Genomic DNA, 13,575 nt, shown 5'->3' with positions numbered 1-13,575 from the left:
TTTACACTAACCCACTATTATATTTCACTTTCAAAAGGAAAAAAGCATTTATAATTCTAGAATTAAAGTCGACCAAAAAAAACTAAAGTTAACTAATTTAAACTTAGGATTTAGAGTGAGAGAGATAGGGTAGTGTTAATGGTTTAGGTTTAATATTTTACATATATAAAATTGTATATGAAGTCTTAAGATAATAGTAATATCTCAAGAAACAACATTTGCATTAATAAACAAATATTTTTATAGAGTAATAATTATTACTGTACAAACGCCTAATCATTATTGTGGCAATAATTTACGTAGGCAGCATGACAATAATGACAAAAGAAATCAACATGAGTTTGTAAGAAGAAAAGAATATGCGAAGATAAGGATACAGAACCGTACCTTGTATTTTCTGAATCAATAATTATATTTGGTGATCAAATATGAGGGAGTTTAGTTCTCTCTCTATATATATGTGAAAATTGTAATTCTTTTTGATTTATGATCTTTTTAATTATAATTTGAATAAAAGAAAATTAACATTATATAGTCTTTTATATTTTTTGGCCTAAGATTTTTTAAAAAGGATAACTACTATCAAATATTTCTGACAGTTTTTTATTTCTTTAATTTATCTTTTCTTCATGATTTGAATAAAGGAAAATTAACATTAATTTTTTTTTTGGTTTAACATTTTAAAAAGGATAACTACAATTAAATATTTTTACATTATTTTTATGATTTTAGAAAAGTAAAATTAGTGTTAAATATTGTACAAACTGATTTTGTTTAAAACACATGTCACAATCTTAAACTTTTAATTATCATGTGTCGCGATCATGTTAATTAGTAACTTTGAAAAACAAAGTTTCATAGGTCTTAGATTTTTCCAAAAAATATAATTACTATCAAATACTCTTGACAATTTTTTTATTTCTTTATAGTTATCTTTTCTTCATGATTTCAATAAAAGAAATTAACATTAATCAATAGTTTTTACAATTTGTTTCGTTTAAGCTTTTTAAAAAGGATAATTAAAATTAAATATTATATACATTTATTTTTCTTTATGATTTTAGAAAATAAAATTAGTGTTAAATATTTTACAAATTGATTTTAGTTTAAAACACTTGTCACAATCTTTAAGTTTTAATTGACATGTGTCGTGATCGTGTTAATTAATAACTTTGAAGAACCAAACTTTATTATAATAACAAAAATTTGTTTAGAATTCTGAAAAAGAAAATCTGAAACAATTAATATTAAATGAATTTTAACTATTAAATAATTTTTACAATTAGATTATTCAAAATCATATTTATTATTTAAGTACATATATATTAATCATTATATATTTAAACACATGTAAAAATATCAGAAAAAATTATTATCAAATAATATTTTACAATTATATTTTGTTTATAATTTAAAAAATTATTGTATATATATATATATATATATTAATTATGAGATATCTTAACAAATATCAAAATTTTAAATATATAACTATCATGTGTCACAATCATGTTAATTAATATTTTGACATGTGTTTTAAATTAAAATCAGTTTGTACAATATTATAATATTTATAATAAAGTTTTAATTATGAGACAGATTAACACATGTCACAGTCTTAAAGAAGGAAAATTTCTTAAAAAATAATATTAAATAATTTTTAACTATTAAATTTTTTTTACAATTAGATTATTCAAAATTCGTTTTATTATATAAGTACATATATTTTTAATCATTATATATTCAAACACATGTAAAAATATTAGAAGCAAAATTACTATCAAATAATCTTTTGCAATTATTTTTTGTTTAGAATTTAAAAATGGAAAATTACTATTAATAATATTTATAATAAGTTTTTAATTATAAGAAAGATTAACACATGTCACAATCTTAAATATTTTGTTTAGAATTTTAAAAATAGAAAATAACTATTAATAATATTTATAATAAAGTTTTTAATTATGAGATATATTAACACATGTCACAATCTTAAAGTATTAATGCCATGTGTCGCGATCATGTTAATTATTAATTTTGAAAAACCAAGCTTTATATAATAAGATATTTTGAGGAAAGGTATTAAAAATAGTTGGTTAAAGATTTTGTAACGCACAGGCTATGTAAAGATTCAATTCTAATTTGTTTCAATTATTATGTTTGTATATATTACACGAGATTGTTCTGTTTACATTTTATTAGTGGACATTCATCTAAACCTCTGTAAATTATTAAGGTAGACGAAAGTTTACTAACCATGTATTTCATACACTATATATATATGATTTTCAAGGCTTAGATAGTTTTGTAATTTAGAGTTTAGGATTATCATTCCACATGTACATATACGTTTAGGGACAATACTAAATTTGACAAATATATAATTGGAACTTAGAGTTCTCTTTTGTGGTTATGGATAGTCATGATAACAAACTCAAGAAAGAGTAGTTTCGCTATTGGATGCTAGGAACCAACTGCGAAGAATCTCACCACTTCATTTGGATTTTGAGATTCTTTTATGGACAACGAAGGGCATGTTACAAATATCGATATGTCAGAATTTTGATACCGATTGTAAGAATCTAATCTCGATGATTCAAGACTCCGAAGCATAACCTAATTTTTCGACGAAGCTAAAAGAGTTATCGAAGCGGAAGAGTAGATTCATGGAGTTCAAGATTGTTTTTATTCCTCGATCTGAAAATGTTTCGTTTGACTTATTAGCTAAGATAGCAAAATCTTTTCATTGGGATACGTACTACATTGGTTATTTTGTTTTAGTCTGGTTTCCTATACCACCTAAAGTTTTGATAATAGAATTTTTGTCTAATGAAAAAATATATATAACTAAATACCATTCTAATACAGACTCCATGCACTTTATATGTAAACATACAAATCAATATTATTAAACTTATGTCTTCAGTATTGTTGGGGATGGATTGTAACCATCCACAAAACCCAGCGAATAGAAGGCCCATTACCACTAATTGGGCAGAGATCGACTTTGCTAGCCGGCTCCCGGCGAGCCAAGACTCGGCTCGTGACTACTTTAGCCGAACGACAAGTGACCAAGAGGATTCGACTCGGCTGCTCGGGCCGAACAGTGGACCTAGTTAAGGCCTTGCAGATCAAAGGCCCACAAGAAAGGTGACGAGCTAGGTTAATGACAACCGACCTAAGAGACTATATAAGGAGTTGAGGACAGGAAGAAAGGGGTATCACCACTTTGACACACAGACTTGCGGCTAGATTAGGGTTTCCATTACTCTCCTTTGTATCTCGCTGCTCTCTTGTACTTTCCGGCTAGAGGCTCTCCGAGCACCGACTAGCTGGCTTTCTTACTCTTGTACCCTCGTTATTTCGACTCTAATAAAACGTCTTTGTTCGTCCCACTTTTGAGTTCTTTTCCTTTCTGTTGACCAAACTCACATTAAACAAGTAGGTAACAATATAAATTATACTATGCAATTAAACATGATATATATATTTTTTGCGTTACCAGTCAAAATTATGTGAACAATATATTGTTAAGAAAGTAAGTATATATATTTTCTGGTTGCATAATCTGTATGTAGTGTGTTTGGAATAATGATAGTTCAGTTGTTAGTCTCACATCTCTTTGTCTAGATGAAAGAAATGAGTATTTTTATGGGAAATTTGCCAAAACGGAACAAAAATTCAGCATGGTTGTCCCTATAGTATAAAACCATCATTTAGTTGTCCTTTTAGTATAATTTTTTTCATAATCCCAAAACTAACCCTTGGTTAATCTAATTAAACACATTAATATAATTTAAAATAATAATAACTAAAAACGTTTAAAAAGGGAAAATTAAAAAAAAAAAATTAAATTTTGTAATAAAAATAAACTTTTTAAACTTAATAAAATAATAATAAAAATAATTTACAATTTTTAATAAAAACAGTTTACAAAGTTTTATTTTTTATAAGAAGTTTAAAATGTTTGTAAACTTTTTAATTTTATCAAAATTTTTAATTAAAAAAAAAAATTAAAATGTATTTTTCTAAAGTTTGTTTAAACTTTTATTAAAAACTTTTTGTAAAGTTTTATTTTTATTTTTATAAAGTTTACAAATTTTATAAATTTTGTTTAAAGTTTTTATTAAACACAATAAACTAAAAGAATTTTTAAAAGATTTAATTAAAAACGTTTTAAAAAGGGAAAATAAAATAAAACTTTTAACTTTTTTAATAAAAATAAACTTTGTAAAAAATAAAAATAATTTACAATTTTTTAATAAAACATTAAATAAACTTATTAAAAACATTTTACAAAGTTTTATTTTTATAAAAAGTTTAAAATTTTTTTAATAAAACTTTAGTTAAATAAAAATTTAAACTTTATAAAAATAAAAATAAAACTTTACTAATTTTTTTTAATAAAAGCTTTAAACCAACAGTATAAAGAAAATTTTTACAAAGTTTTATTTTTATAAAAAAATTAAAATGTTTGTAACCTTTTGAATTTTATCGAACTTTTTAATAAAAATAAAAATTTTAAATTTTTTTTAAATAAAACTTTAATAAAAGTAAAATTTGTAAACTTTATAAAATAAAAATTAAACTTTACAAAAAATTGCACCTAATTTTAAAACACCACATGTTGTATAAATATGTATCATAGAGAATAAGAGTTTGTGAAGAAAAATCAAAAGAAAAACTATGGAAAACTCATAGATTAACGAAGAAGACAAGGTATAATCATTTTTTAAAATTTTTTGACAAGTAAAATCGAAAATAACACGTTTTAGGAAGTTAGAATATTTTTAGGAGATTTTTAGAATATTTCCTTAACTGAATTTTTCATTAATTTTCGCAAAAATCAGGTATCTTATCCGTAGAAGGCGCCTTCTAAAAGTTTAGAACATTGACAAAAATCTAGAACACGCTTTCTACTTTTAGTAGACGGAAGAGTACATTTTAGAAAACACATTCCGCGAAATTTAGAATACTTAATAAAAGTAGAAAATGCTTCCGGACGAAAAGTAGATAGCTTTAGGATTAGTAGAATGCGCATTCCACTTTCTTAGAAAATTAGTAAATAGTAGAATGTACGTTCTAAAAATAGTAGATGAACATGTTTATTTTAGAAATCGCTTTCTACTATACCATTTTCCGTAGAAGGCACATTCTACATTTAGTAGAACGTATTTTCAAATTTTTATTTATCAACTTTTTGAAAAAAATAAAAATACCAGCATGTGTATATAGGTGTTTTATTAATTCTTTATATTTTTAATTTTTTTTTTGATTCACAAAAGTATTTATTTCATTAGTTTTCAGAAATACAAAGGGTAAAAAGGAGAAAAATTGGACAAAAAAGGATTTATACCAAAGGGACAACACCCTTGTTTTTTTGTTCTCTATTGGCAATTTTCCCTATTTTTATTAGGGGAATTTGCTAAATATGATTCAATACTTGATTTTAAATATAAAATTATACAAAAACATTTATGATCAAACAAAAAACCATAATTTGTTTTTACGTTTATAACTCCGGAAAGTCTTCTGAGATACATATATGAGTGAAAGTATTGAATCATAATATTTTTTGGTTTAGGGTTTGACAACATATGTTGTAGTATTTTATGTATTCTTAGGGTTAGATTTTGGAAAGCTTAAATGTTTTTTTTTTGAAAAACTAGAGTTTTACATATATGTTTATAGTAAACACTAATTTTTTTGTAAGTTCAACGAAGTGTTTGTTTCTATTTAGTTAGTTATTTGAGTTTGGGGTTTATATTTAGGATCTAGACAACTTCCATGAAGTCTTCTGGCGATTAGTATTATCGATTAGAAGACTTCTTTAAAAGTTTTCTAACTCCAGCTGAAAATATTGTAGTTTCTCGGAAAAAAATATTTTAGTTTCTCGCTAAAAAGAATAAAGTCTTCTGGGCGAATAGTAAATTTCTAGAAGACTTTCAAGTAAGTCTTCTATACTTGTAAGTCCTCTCAATCAAAAATATTTAACCTTATTGGAATTTTTTTCTCAAATGACTGCAACAAAAATGTAATGTTCCTCATTCTAAAACTCTCTAACCTCTCTCTAATCTCTTTGAACTTAAAAACACCAAAATTTATATCAGTTTATTATTATTCATATCTTCTCACTGATTTATTTTGTTTTTGCAGGTTTTATCATTACATGGTTCTCATCTTCCACTCCTTTAAAGATAAATCTATAAATCATATTAACCTCTTGTTACTCAAAACTCTTACCTTCTGAAAATTGTTTTTGGTTGTTTTAAGCTTTTACCTTATTTTTGAAGTTTTTCGATGTTTTGAAGTCATTTTAATGCTTTTGGATATACATATTTTTCAGGCCTGAGATAGACTTGGAAGACTTCCCTAGAAATTTTCCCAGAAGTCTTTTAACATTTAATGCAATAGAAGACTTCATGTACGACTTCTAGCGGAGTCTTCTCCCATGTCTTCTCTGTCATTACAAATCTGAGTGTTTTGATAAGTTTCTATATCTGATTTTTCTTCGTTTGTTAACATCTGGTTACTTAAAATTCTTACCTTTTTCACAATCTATCATTTTTTGAAAACACCAAACTTTATATCAGTTTATCATTTTTGTCTCATGTCATTCTCAATAATTCTTCTAATTTTGTAAGTTTTTCATTACATGGTTCTCATCTTCCACCCATTTAAAGGTAGATCTATAAATCATATTTTTTTTTATTTGGTAACCTCTTGTTTCTTAAAACTCTTACATTTTGAAAACTCTTTTGGTTGTTTTAAGTTCTTACCTTATTTTTGAAGTTTTTCTATATTTTGAAGTCATTTGAATGCTTTTGGATATGCTGATTTTTCAGATCTGAGACACGCTTAGAAGGCTTCCAGGGAAGTCTTTTAAGTATGCCTCAGATCTGAAAAAAACTGCATATCCAAAAATATTTAAATTACTTCTAACATTTAATGCACTAGACAACTTCATGGAAGTCTTTTGAAATTCTTCTAGAAGGCTTCCGGCAGAATCTTCTCCCATGACAAGTGGAGTCCAAGCTTTTCTTAGGAATGATCTATAATAATTTTGTTTATGGTTTTTTTGTTTTTTTTATGTGTACTCTTTTAGTTGTGAATTCTTTTGTAAATTTGAAGAAATATTAATGAAATTTTTTGGTAAATATTTTCATGTCTACAATGTTATCTTGCCAAAGTACTTGACATTATTGAGTTATTGATTCAACTTCAATAGCAAAACACAATAACACAAAAAAATAGTCAAATTTACTACAACTAAGGAATAAAAACTTCTCAAGAAAACTTAGTCAAATTCAGAAAAGATCAAACATTACATTAGTTCAAACATATAACAGTTTCACTTGAAGTCTTCTGAGAAGTCTTCCGAAAAACTTATTCTCAGAAGACTTCTCTACTTAAACTTCAAGCGGGAAATTTGAATATAAGCGGGAAATTTAAGCGGGAAACTCAAATTTTAAGTGAAGAAATTTCAAGATTCATGAAAGCTAAAAGGTGTATCCTATGATCTAAGAAGACACATTAAATCATATGATTTGATATTACCAAAGTTACTTAACATTTTTAAAAGTTAAAAGTATATATCTTAAAATTGAAAAAACAAGTTTTACAAAAACTAACGTAGTTAGAAGTCTTCTCTTATTAGCTAGAAAAATTAATAAGCTTGAATGTTGTTAACCTCATAATTATCACCAATTAAGTTATGAAATTCACTCAGAAGTCCCAATATTGACTAATATACATTAATTAACAAGAAAATGTTTAAAATGTTTATATTTTTTTTAAAAATGAAAGTTTATAAACTGTTGACGTAAACGACTTCCATGGAAGTATTCTAGCAGACTTCTAGGAAGCCATCAAAAAAATCATTTTTGCAATTGAAAATTTACAAAGGAAGACTTCTCTTAGGAAGACTTTAAGAGTAGTCTACTCTACAACAGACTTCTTTGGAAGTCTTCCTTTGTAAATATCGGCTTTCGTTTGTTTAAAAAAAATCTCGAAAACACCAAAGAAGACCTCTCGGTAAATTGTCTAGGATAAACTGACTAGTTTTGCATTTGACCGAATTGTGTCAGAAATTTGACTTTTCCTCGACGACTTACTTGTAAGTTATACAACAGAAAAATAAAATTTTAATATTTAATTATAATTAGACGACTTTTCATGTAAGTTTCAGGTTACTTTTGCAATTGAAAAATAAAACTTAAATATTTTATTTTATCCGGACGACTTCCATGTAAGTCTTCCGCCAGACGACTTACACGGTAGTCTTCTGTAATAACCAAGGTTTAACCAGAATCTTGAAATAAAATTCTGGAAGATGGATGCAGAGTTTCTAGTTTGATTCATAAAGTCTATATGAATCTATTTTTTTATGACAAAAAAAAGAAAAGAAAAGAAGCTATATCCAAATACTCTAAATCACTTGAAAACTTAAAAAAGTTACAACTTCAAATGTTTCAATTAAAGTGTAATTTGTGAAATGTCAAGTCAATAACTTAGTTTGTAAATGAAGTTTCTAAATTCATGTTTGAGTAACCATGGAATTTGTTATTTTAATACAAATCATCTAAAATTATGAGTTGGATACACCCCTTAAGTTATTCATCTATATTTATCATATATATATAATTTTTCTATGTTATTATATAATTTGTTTTTCATTTTAACTTAAAATTTTAGTTAATATTTAATTATAATAATTTTTTATAATTAAGAATTTGATTAATTGCTCTAAAATATTTATTTTATTATTTTTATTTATTATAGTAGAAAAGCCAATATAAATTTATATTTAAAATAAAATGATATTGAAAGATATCAAAGATAAATCGATCATAAATTTATTTGATATTGCATTTAATGATAATATAAAAATATAAATATTCTCAATGATATTTTTATAAATCACATGTGAGTGTAAGCTTAGTTCCACAAAATACTTCTAAATTAATAATAGAGATAGATATATGAATATATGAATATTTGTATGATACCGAAGACAGAAAGACCTACCAGGATGACATAGTTAAGGCCGATAAGTCTATGCAATGTAGGATATAAAATTATATCCAAGGTTTTATGTCAGCGGTTGAAAGCTTGTCTTCCCGCACTTATCTCAGAGACCCAATCGGCATTTGTGGCGGGTAGGCTGATTTCGGATAATATTTTAATAGCAGAGGAGATGTTCCATGGGTTGAGGACGAACAAGGCATGTCAAGGAAAATTCATGGCAATCAAAACAGACATGAGTAAAGCGTATGATATGATAGAATGGGATTTTATTCGAGCTCTTCTTCAGAAAATGGGTTTTGATCCTCATTGGATAAAACTTATGCTGGAATGTGTATCGTCTGTTCAATACCAAGTGTTACTTAATGGCCAACCACGAGGTCTTATAATCCCACAAAGGGGACTGCAACAAGGGAACCCTTTATCCCCGTATCTATTTATTATGTGTACGGAAGCACTGATTGCAAATATTAAAAAGGCGGAAAGAAATAAGCAGTTAACTGGTATGAAGGTAGCGAGAGCTTGTCCTTCGATCTCACATCTGCTCTTTGCAGATGATAGTCTTTTCTTTTGCAAAGCAAACATTGGTGAATGTCAGACCATTCTACGGATTTTAAAAGAATATGAGGCTACTTCGGGTCAATTAATCAATTTCGAAAAGTCCTCGATACAATTTGGCCATAAGGTCGGGGAGTCAACTAGACAAGAGGTGCGAGATATCTTGGGTATTCAAAATTTGGGAGGCATGGGAACATATTTGGGTCTGCCAGAGAATCTTGGAGGATCAAAAATTCAGGTGTTTAGTTTCCTACAAAAACGGTATAATAAAAGGATTAATGGCTGGACATTTAATTTTTTCAGCAAGGGGGGAAAGGAAGTGATAATCAAATCAGTGGCTACAGCCTTGCCCAATCATGTAATGTCACGCTATCGGTTACCGAAGGCGATAACAAAGAAATTAACAAGTGTGGTCGCCCAGTTTTGGTGGAGTCCAGGAGGAAGTACTAGAGGAATGCACTAGCAATCTTGGGACAAGGTATGTGTCAATAAAGAGGAAGGAGGATTGGGGTTTAAGGATATACCGGATTTTAATACAGCTATGCTGGGAAAGCAATTATGGCGGCTGATAGAGAAACCTAACACTCTTTTCTCACGAGTTTTTAAAGGACGGTATTTCAGGAATGCTTCACCCCTAGAACCGATCCGTTCATACTCACCGTCATATGGCTGGCGGAGTATTACTTCAGTTAGATCTCTGGTTAGCAAAGGACTAATCAAAAGGGTGGGAACAAAGTCATCTATATCAGTATGGAATTATCCCTGGCTCCCAACCACTCGCCCGAGACCAGCAAATAAAAATCATGTTCTTAGTCACCCGGATCTTACGGTAGATCAACTTATTGACCCAGATCTGCGTATCTGGAACTCACAAACAATCAGGGCTTTGGTGGATCCCGATGATGTCAATATTATTGAAAGTATACCATTGAGCAGGTTTCATACCATAGACAGGGATGGATGGCATTTTACTCATAATGGAAAATACTCGGTTAAAACTTGATATCAAGTGGAGCGAGTATATCTGGACAAGGACAAAACCTTACCAATTTTTGGTCCTACAGTTGATTTTCTTAAGGCGCATTGCTGGAAAATTCGGTGTCCACCAAAGATTAAATATTTCTTATGGCAATTGGTGTCAGGATGTATTCCAGTAAGGAAAAATCTACATTCTCGGGGATTATCAGGGGATTTATATTGTGATAGGTGTGGTGCCCCGGAGGAATCAATTAATCATGTATTTTTTGAATGTCCTCCAGCGCAGTAGGTTTGGGCACTATCCCAGATCCCATCTAATCACACAATTTATCCCACGGAATCAATTTTTACTAATATGGATTATTTATTCTGGAGAGTTCTCCCGAAATTAGAGGATCATCAGTTTGCATGGATATTATGGTATATTTGGAAAGCAAAGAATAATAAGGTTTTTAGCAATTTGGATATTGATCCTATGGATACCCTAAAGCTTGCGGAAACGGAATCAAGGCTTTGGAGAGAAGAACAAATTCTCCCTCCACCTGTAATAGGCCAACAATCTCTGGATTTACCATCCATACCAGGACGGTGGTGTTTTACTGATGGATCATGGAAGGATAAAGGGATTTTTTCAGGCCAATGGTGGTATATCACTTTAGAGGGTTTTGAGGGACTTATGGGAGCACGGAACGTCAGGGCTTCTTTATCTCCCCTACATTCAGAGATCGAAGCGTTACTTTGGGCTATGGAATGTATGCGGAACCTGAGGCAATACAGGGTTACTTTCGCGACAGATTGTTCTCAATTGGTGAAGATGGTTTCGGAACCAGAAGAATGGCCTGCGTTTGCAACTTATTTAGGGGATATCGAGACTTTGAAAGGAAGTTTTCACAGTTCAGATATCATTTATGTATCTCGCACGAAGAATTAGAAGGCCGACAGCCTCGCACGAAATGATAGGAACCAACCGACCTTTGTCGTGCATATGGATGCAGAGTTAGCAGTTTGGTTTACAGAGTCCTCTTGAGTCTGTAAAGTCGATGATAAAAAAAAAAAAGTAAGCAAAAATAAATGACCCTTATATGCACTCTTGCTAAAAGAAATATTTTACGACATTTTTGAAGACTGAAATCAATTATAGAATGCTTTTGTCATCAAAAAAACAGTTCACAAAAGAAAGAACTGTACATAGCTACTCAGTACTCAAATGTATGTAACCGTTTCCAACATACAACAAAACGTAACGTGAACATAACTATGCAATGCCGGCCAGACATTAATACACTTTCCTATTTGATATCTAAAGAGAGAGCAGATTATCAAACACCCAAAAACATAAAATACTGATATGTATAACTTGATAGATATTTATGATAACGCACTTTCATATCACTCACATCTCTTTAGATCTAGAGAGAGCATTATTTGATACAAACCACCCAAATACATACAGATAGATACACATATAGAGATATTCGACGAGTATCTATTCCTTAAACAGAAGCATCGCTCGTCGACGTCTTTGAACATTTCGACACTAGTTTGGAGCAAAATCTCCGGGTGAGCCACATTTTCATCAATCCTCTCATATGTCATGTTCAATTTCGCCACACCTCCAGGTCCTCCTTGCTTTGGGCTCACCTGGATCGTGATTAGGAAGCTCTTGAATTATTTCGAAGATCTCCCTCTATCACTCTCAGCTTTATCATATTCTTGCTCGGATCCACTGCCTCGATCCTCTCCTTGACCACATTTGGCTTCCCATCTGCACCAAAACACAGTTTTTACCAATTACATCTTCTAGCGTCCAGTATAATAAATGTAAAAAATAATACAAGTTTTCCTTACCAAGAACATAGTTCCAGGTGATGAGAGTGCCAACTCTTCCCATCTCTCCCCCTTGCACACTACATCCTGGACGGTTTCAGGAGAGGCTTTAGAAACATCTTGTGGTCTCACTGCGAACATGTGAAAGAATTTTGTGGCAGGGGCTTTGATCTCCACATCTGCCTCAACCTCTCCTTGTAAAGAAGACTTCAACATCGCTTGTGCCAATTTTCCAGATGATTTATCTAGTTTACTTTTAGAATGAGAGTGAGTTAGTGAGTAAGTACATTCATAACCCGTTTTATAGGGCGACCGTAGATAAAGTGGTAGATCGAGTGATTTAATTAAGTTTATCTTGACATTTTTATTCTTAAATTTTAATAGTTGCACATATATATCAATTACGTTATTTAAATAATGTCGAATTATATATCATCGTCTTTCCCCAGTCTTTAGATTAGCATTTGGTAATGCATGCTTCGTTTTCAGTTTTGTCCTAGTAAACTTTGGGTTATTGGTATGTTACTACTTACTATCCCCTATATATTAAAAGAGAAGCATTTTTAAGGTTTTCTTTAAACGGTTTTCGTGAGAATGCATGAGAATGCTCCATTCCACGTGTCACTCTGTGAGCGATTTTAAGAAAAACGGATCATTTAATGCTTAGCTTTCTTTCCTTATTTGCTTCAATGACAAAAAACTTAACAATTTTTTTTTTCATGCTCGAACAGTTTCTCTTGACATTTTTTTTTCATAGCTTTGATGTTAAACGACAAGAAACAAATAGCTTTGACGTTAGAGGAATATATATATACTACAGAACTTTTTTGTCCTTCATATTAAAAATTTACTTGATTGTATATTGGTTAGATGAAAGAAAACGAAAGATTTGATTGTATGTGCTCCATGCATATGGAAACAAATGAGCTAGAACTCAAATTCTGGATCCAAGCCCTTCGATGGAAACAAATGAGCTGGTCCACTTAATCTCAGCTACGGTTTGTAGACTCCAGTCGTGGTCCTTGGAGTATGCTCTCTCGTGAAGAAACACTATTGATATGAAGATTGTAGCAAGTGTCACGAATGAGCATCGTTGTAAATCCTACATTGCCAATAACGGTCCTGCGTTGCTTACCACCTTGATCTCGGCTGAAGCAGTAACCTCACACACACATCATCTTGATAGAG

At 29.7% G+C, this 13,575-nt stretch overlaps 1 pseudogene; it reads right to left on the bottom strand.

Annotated features, from left to right (window-relative positions):
- Positions 1-11,949: 11,949 nt before the first annotated feature.
- Positions 11,950-12,603, bottom strand: LOC108808315 (MLP-like protein 43; annotated as a pseudogene).
- Positions 12,604-13,575: the final 972 nt, after the last annotated feature.

Source organism: Raphanus sativus, chromosome 6 (genome assembly GCF_000801105.2).
Source record: "Raphanus sativus cultivar WK10039 chromosome 6, ASM80110v3, whole genome shotgun sequence".
Classification (NCBI taxonomy): Eukaryota; Viridiplantae; Streptophyta; class Magnoliopsida; order Brassicales; family Brassicaceae; genus Raphanus; species Raphanus sativus.
This window is presented reverse-complemented; position numbering and strand designations above follow the sequence as displayed.